Raw genomic sequence first — 8,118 nt, 5'->3', positions numbered from 1 at the left:
ATAAAAGATGCATTATTTTTCTGAGATAGATGAGGAGGCAAGATGAGAAAGATAAAGAGACGTGTTCAAAGTCACACAGTTAATAAGTGGCAGAACCAAGTTTATAATCCATCTCCTCTAACCCTTTGAAAGGGATCAGGCAGCTACCTGTTGTAGGGAAACATGGCTAAGACAACAGAAGTCTCCATGATGATTTTCAGATTTCCAGTTAATTAAGGCAGAAATCTCTTTCCTCTTCAGGGGAAAATAAAAGATATATACGGATTCTTTGCAACTCCTGTCATTGGGAGGTGAAATCTACTATTTTATTTTTTTCCCTGTGTATCTGGGATGCCCTTATTAATTTGCTTGAACAATAAAATGTGGTGAGAGTGATGTTTTCCACTTCTGAGGCTAGGTCATAAGAAGCCATGCAGGTTCTGTCTATGCCTCTTGGAATACTCACCTTGGGAGAATCCAGTGCCATGTAAGAAGTGTTGGCAGCACCACTGTTTAGGGGAGCTCCAAACAGCCATGTGGAGAGGCCACACACATGGAGAGAGGTAGGGATGACTGGCCAGCCCCAATTATCTCAGCCATCCATACCCAGGACCAGATATGTGAATTATGAAGCCATCTTGGACTTTCTAGCCCCAGTAGACACAATGCAAAAAAGAACTGAAGAATAAGACTTATAAGACAGATCCTTAATGTATGTTCCCCTGTTGAGCTGTCTCAGATAAATCCAGTCACTTTTGCCAAACCTACAGGGCCCCAGTCATCAAGGAGTAGGGATAAGACATTCCTGATCTATCTTGTTTGAAGTGTGTGCATAATAAAATGGATGTGTTTCACCATTAAATTTTGAGGTGTTTTTTATGCAACAATAGATAAACAGAGCATCTTAGGTAAAGCCTTTGATATGACTTCATGATTGAGTGCCCTTCAAAATCAGAATTGTTAGTCATGTAAACAGCACAGTAAAATTTAGTTACCCAGAACTCTTGGGGAATAAGTCATTCTGGATGATGGAATGATGACATTTCAAAAGATGGAGGTGATCAATCTTTTAAATATTGGTGATGTTGTATTTTAATTAATATGAATAATTATACATATAATCATTTATACATTAAAATATGTATCTTGAACACTTACTAGGTACCAGACTCTATGCTAAGCACTTGATAAGAATCTTGTATTGGACAGACACAACCCTTGCTTCTCACAAATTTACAGATTAGCAGGGGAGGCAAAGGTACTAAATAATTTGCCCAAAGTTTCAAGGAAAATATGTTACCAAACCAAGTTTCCAATCCAGGTCTTCCTGATTCCAAAGTTCATGGGAACATACTTCACAAGAGAGTACAGCTGAGGCCAATGGCCCAGTCTCATACTTTTGACTTTATCCCTTCTTTTATCTTCATTTTAAGTATTGTCTCTCTGAAAATAGTTGCATTAAAAATTATTTATATCTCTCTACAACCTTCTAAATAAGACAAGCTGAGCTACATTGTAGGGATGAATTTTGCTTGTGTTTCTACATGGTCATAGCTAGGGTTTAATCAGCAAATCAAGTGAAGCAAACTGCAGTAATTTAAGATGGCACCAATGATAATAATAATGATTCCTTCTACTTTTCTGGTGCCTCTCATCTAAGGATTGTAAAATACTTTACAAACATTAATTAAGCCTTACAGAATTTCGATAAGGTCATGAAGCAGTTTAATTACTGTAATATATGGAAATTTTAAATAAAGCAAAAAATAAAAACTTCAGAATCACATCTTGAAACATCCCTCTTTGTTCCTGGTGGCATGGACCCAGGAATCTGGAAATGACTTCTCTATTCCTTCGTTTGTTTCCCAAGTTTTTAAGAAGTTGTGACACCATAATGCATCCCTTTTTCATATTGGAAGACACAGAAAAGTGACACTGTATATCTCATGTGACTTAATCAATTAACCAACATACATTTCACACTTGGGAAGTACCAGGCACTGCTATCTACTCAAGAGACCAGAGAATATAGTACCTGCCCTCAAAGAGCCTCCAACTCAGTGGGCAGATATATAAATACAATATTATGTTATTAGAGCTGTGCTAGCACTATGCACAAAGTATTATTCAAGCATATGAAAGTGTATCTAACTCTAAAAAGCAATAGCTAAGACTATATAGAGCTTATTATAGTCTTCCCTTCCAAGACTTTGCATGTATTAACTGCTTCATTTTCACAACAATCTTGATATGTAGGCACTCTTATCTTCCAAATTTTACAAACAAGGAAACTAAAGCATAGAGAGCTTGAGTAACCTGATCAAGCTCACCTTTCTAGGATGTGAAACAGGTGAGGTTTGACCACAGGCATTATCTTTAGGGTTCGTTCTTAACTGCTATGCTGTAGTGTAGACATTAGTAGGGTAAGATGAGACCCTAAAGAAATAACAATAAGAGAGAAGCAAATAATGAGTGCTCTATGCCCACAAATAGTTCTCATCAGCTAGGCTTTGATAATTATAGACTCTATGAAAAAAGTCAGTAAGAATGACATAATAGTACTAAATAGTAGTAGTTCTAAACCCATAGAATTATTATGCGAATTAAATAAGATAATATATGTAAAAATTTCAGAATAGTACCTGGTACTAAAATATTAGATATTATTGGGGTGTCTGCGGAGCAACAATTTCTTGTTATCCAAAATGCCTTGCAAATGCTAATACGTATCTAGTTCATGGGTGTTGTGTAGGCTAGAGATAAAGATTTGGTGTTATTAGCATATAGATGATAAATGATGTAATTAGAGTAGATTGGATTATCCAGAAAGAGAAAATGCTATGTGGGAAATGCTCAAAGCAAAATCTTTAAAAAGCTAATGTTAATAGATAGACTTTAAAGGAAAAAAACAGAAAAAAGGAAAACCAGTCTTTCACTAAAGCCCTGCAAAATATACTCACTATTGGCGAGATTAAAGTCAGCATATGACATTGATTTAATAACTATAATTAAAGTGGGCATATGTGTGAGTTTACTTGGACCTGTCCTGGTTTCCACCTGTTGTCCCAGCATAGTTAGTAAATAGCTTTTACGGTCACCTAAGATTCAACCAAGGGAGCCAGCATGTGATTTGAGATGACTCCATGAAAGTAAAGGAATGGAGTTTTTCTCACATTCTTCCACCATATATAAATAAGTAAGAATGTAGTGCAGAATTCTGCTGACAACCATTTTGCTTTTAAGAAGGAAACAAGCCTAAAAGTGAAATAATGCTGAACATGACAGCACAGAGAAACGAAACATATAGGTTCTTTGATAACATCTTTAAGCCAATGCTAATAGAACAAAGAACCTGACTTCTGGACATAAAGGTATGAAATAACAAATTCCTTTCTTTTTTAAATGGTAATGTATGGGAGTATTATTTAACTTGAAACCTAGAACTAGCCTAAGTGACATTGAGAGACTAGCGCTATTGTGAGTGAAGACAACACTGAGTAGAAACATCCTAACTGTAAGATGATTGAAAAATTAGCTTTCCCCTTCACTAATTACTTCTAAGGAAAGAGAATCCCCCCTTCACAAGACAACTGGGTGGCTCTTTGCTGAACATTGTAATGGGTATCAGTAGGCAAGTTTGGAGAAATGAGGTGGGGTAAGTACAAATGCTCTATTAACATGAAGAGCCATGAGAGAGTAGAATTTAGAAGGACAGCAAGTGCAGCCAAGGAATTTGGTGGCTACATGAAAAGAGAACAGGAAAGGGGACTCGCCAGTTGGGGGAAATAGTGGAAGGAGGAACTCTGGCGAATATATGTTTTTGAGGATTAATTTTGCATGTTTGATGGGGGAGATAAATGTCCACCTCTGTCTCCTTTTATACGATCTTCAATATATTCTATATTCATGACTGATGCTTTTGGGGGAAGTGGATTCTACCTGGGACACGCAAATGAAAGCTGCTTCTGGATCAACATTGGTCTGGAATAGAGTCATAGACTACATGCATCTGGATTATGTAATAAAGTTGGCAAATCTGTATGAAAATACGTAGCTGATACAAGGTCTATAAAGTTTAGCTACTTACCTGAGGCCATGAAACTAGTTGCTGGTATGTCTGGGATTCGAATCCATGATGATGTCCTGCTAGTTTTATTCCTTAATCACATTTTAGGAGAAGATGCTACCAATAGCTCTCTTCAAAATGGATCTGAATCAAAAGGGAACAGATTAAAACTTAGGAAAAAAATTTAAAGTGTTTTAACTTTAAATCAGATGGCATCTAAGAATTTTTTGTGGATTTTTGGTTTTTTGTTTTTATGAAAATGACTTCATAGGCTATAGACCAGGTTGTCTTGTCTAAGAGGGGGATTCTGTGTGATGCCCAAGGTGACAGACAAGTTATTATTACTTCTATGTATCATGACATCAGAAATATTGTGGCCACTGCTCATAATATCACCTATCAAAACCAAATTCAGGTTGGAGAGTATAGAACGTATACAAGATACTACTGGAGAGATTAAATACATTTCCTTTCTATTAATCTAAGAGCTTTTCTTCTTAGTGATGCAACAAAAAGAACATGGCCTTGGAAATTGACTTATTCAAATTCCATTTTTTACCAATTTTTGTTCATACTAACATTTTCAACAAATGATCTGTGCTTTAGTTCTGTTATTTGGAGAATAACATAGAGTTCTTGTCTCGAAATACTTATATTCTTGTGAAAAGGGCTGAAAGTGAGAAAAAAAAAATAACAAAGACAAGAAGGATTTTAGGAACAGATAAAAGGTTGAAAGAGATAAACTGGGCTAACATAAGAGAGAATGCAAAGGGGGTATAGTGTTGCTTTAAGAGAGGCGATAAAACAAACAAACAAAAACCATGTCAACACACATACACACACACACACACACACACACACACACACACACAGGAGATAAAAAAAGAGCCATGTAAGAAGTGATCATATTTGAAATATATTTTTGAGTAAGAGCCAAGAGGCCTTGAATGTGAAGTATGAAAGAAAGCGGGGAGAGTACAATTGGCCCTCCCTATCTGTGGGTTTCGCATCTAAGAATTAAACCAATTTGGACCGATATTTTTTTCAATGTTGCATTGTTGATGAACTGTACTAGGTAGTTAAACCTATGATGGTTTCATCTGTACTGAACATGTACACACAGGTTTTGGAACTAAGCAACTAGGTGAATGGCAGTATCATTGAGTAAGACAGGAAAATATCTGTAAAAGAGGAGACTTTTGGAAGAAAATAACTAGTTCTCTTTTGGCCATGTGAAATTTGAGGTGCCTTTTCAACATTTAAGGGAGATACTGAATAAGAAGTAGGACGCATGTATCTGGATCCCTGGAGAACTTCCAGTGACAGACATATCGTTATAAGCATTATCACCTTTAAAGTCCTGAGACTGATAAAATCATCTTGGAAGAGTGTTGATAGAAGACACAGAGCCAGGGAAAGAGTACTAAGGAACCCCAATGTTTAGAGGAGCCAGCAAAGGCGACTGGGAGGGAGAGACCAGTAAAGTGTGAGAAAGACCAGTTGAGCACAGTGCCACCGAATCCCAGAGCAAAAGGATATTTAAGAAGGAAATGGTTCATTGAAGATCTTTATGAGGAACCAAGTATTGCCTGTAGTAAAAAGAAAAGCCAATGAAGTCCTTGAAAATATGACAGAAGATAGAGAGGAGCTGAAGAGAAAATAAGAGGTGACAATGTTGAGAGAGTTAATAGAAGCAGCTCCTAAGGAGTTTTGGTGTGAAAGAAATTAGAGAATTGAAAGGCAATCAGGAGATCTGCAGACCAAGAACATAGTTTTGCTTTTTTTAAATAAATGGGGTTTTTTTGGAATAGTTTTAGATTTACAGGAAAACTGCAGACATTGTTCTTGGAGATTGTGTGGTAAGATAAGTGATTTTTAAGAAAGAGGGATAAAGTGATAAAATAGAACAGGGCGATAATGACAGCATGAGTTCCTTGAGAGAGTGATCCGCAGGGAAGAGATCTGTGGTACCAGTGGAGAGGGTTGGTCTTCAGTAGAAGCAGAGATGGAATAGAAGGCAGAGTGGGTACAGATGATGGGGACTTGGTAGACTTGACAGTGGAAGGATGAGGTAGCTCTCTTTGGAGAAGAAATCATGGTCATCAACTAAGGGTGAGTTGTGGGAAAATATGAAAATAGTTTCTTGGAAATGAAAGTGATTTTTCTAGTATTGTCGGTGTTTAATATCTACTTGAGATTTGTCTTCCTGTATTCGAAAAGTAACAAATCAGCCAAGTGTGCAAATTTTTTTTTAACTGATAATATTTATGTGTTTGGGTGCAGGCATAGATTTAGCAAAGTTGGATTTAACCAACATAAATCAGGACTGAGGTTCTGAGAGGCCTATGCAGAAATCCCCTAAATTGATCCACCCAAATCACGTGTATATTCCTCTCCTCCTGACTTCTAACCAACAGACTATGGAAAAGATGAAGGGATTTTAAAGATGTCTGATTAAGGTCCCTAATCATTTGAACTTGAGTTAATAAGAGAGACAATCTTAGATGGGCCAGACCTAAGGAGGTAAGTTCCTTAACTGAGTGTCCAAACCTTCCCAGAAGAAAGATACCTTAGACAGCAGAGACTCTCTATTTTGTTGACTTTGAAAATGGAAGCTCTATAAAATCTATAGCCACGAGAAAATGAATTATTTCAATAACCGAGAGATCTTGGAAGTGGGTCTTTCTCCATCTGAGCCTCCAGAAAAGTGCACAGTCCAACAGACAACATGATTTCAGCCTTGTGACACCATGAGCATAGAATTCAGCTAATGCCTGACTTCTGCCTTACAGAAACTGTGAAATAAATATGTGTTGTGTTAAGTCACCAAGTTTGTGATAATTTGTTACACAGCATAAAAAAATAATACAGGGACTATGAAAGTAGTAGATATGAACAAGGAGGTTAAGAGGGTTTTTTTTTAAAGAAATTATTATGATGCCAACCAATGGAAATGAGGCTAAATTAAGAAATGAAAATGGGAAGTGGGTAATGGACAGGATAAATATCATAGTCAATGGATCAGAAAGCTCAATGACAATGGATAATTGCTGAAGTGGGAGCTCAAGAGAAAATTAATTAAAAGGAAAGGTGGTATTGGTTATAGAGTAAGAGAGTAACAAAGGGAGAGAAAGAGAGAGACAGAGAAGGATGCAGTTAAACACCTCAGAGTATGATCATATGAGAAACTGAAGTGATGTGGAAGAAGATATATTTGGTGAAGGACTTAGAAGACGTGGGAGGCCAGCATGTTGGTTAATCTGTTCTATTCATGTAGAGTGTCAAACATGATGACCAGAGGGCAGTGAAGAAGGTAATATATGGTCATTTATAAATGAGACGGAAGGGTTGAAATGATAAATGGCAACATCAAAAAGCAGAAGTAGATGATGATGTCTGATAATATGCACTTTAAAGTATTTGGGGTCTTTGAAGGAAGAAAATGGTTTAAATGAGGCAATGAGAAGTTAGTGGGAGAACATACAACATCTGAGGGTCATAAAGTATATAAAACTGGAAGAAATCTAGCCTGTGGTTGAGAAATGTGGAAAAGCAGAGCCCACAGGGGACGTCTATATTTCGGTTAGAGGGAGAAAGGGAAGTGAGTATTTGAAGATATAAGTAAGATTCTGTCGATGATGTATTGCCATTGCCCAGAGACAATGTGACAGGGTTGGGGTGGGCATGCAGGTGAGTTTGGATTTAGGGTCAGAGAGAACAGGATGTGAATGAGCTTCTGGTCTGGGTGAAAGGCTTTGGAGTACCTGAGGTAGGATGGAGAGTTATGCATGATGGGATTCCTGGATTATCAGCACTTGAAGACTTCAGGGCTGCTGGATTTGACATGAAGAAAAAAACTGATTTTTGGACCTTCAGTGTAGACCACTTGACTAATCTAGACAACTGTTCTCATCCATCTCTAGTATACTTGTGGCAGCCAGGGACATGCAGAATGGGAAGAACCATTTATCTTACTCTCTCCATATTTTTACACGGAGTTACCATCATAAATATAACACCCCTGCCTCTTATTCCTCCTTTATCTCTTTGACCCTTTCTCATGGAATAGGAAC

The 8,118-nt window shown here is 37.2% G+C and overlaps 1 long non-coding RNA gene across 1 annotated transcript in view; it reads right to left on the bottom strand.

Annotated features, from left to right (window-relative positions):
- LOC109382701 (uncharacterized) overlaps nt 1-4,184 on the bottom strand; it is a 145,598-nt gene extending 141,414 nt beyond the window's left edge. The window contains exons 1-2 of the long non-coding RNA XR_002123969.1: nt 4,067-4,184; nt 2,310-2,415 (exon numbers count right to left, since the gene is read on the bottom strand). This is a non-coding gene — a long non-coding RNA (uncharacterized LOC109382701). The remainder of the gene's footprint in view (nt 1-2,309; nt 2,416-4,066) is intronic.
- Between the last annotated feature and the right edge of the window lie 3,934 nt (nt 4,185-8,118).

Source organism: Hipposideros armiger, unplaced genomic scaffold, assembly GCF_001890085.2.
Source record: "Hipposideros armiger isolate ML-2016 unplaced genomic scaffold, ASM189008v1 scaffold_68, whole genome shotgun sequence".
NCBI lineage: Eukaryota > Metazoa > Chordata > Mammalia > Chiroptera > Hipposideridae > Hipposideros > Hipposideros armiger.
This window is presented reverse-complemented; position numbering and strand designations above follow the sequence as displayed.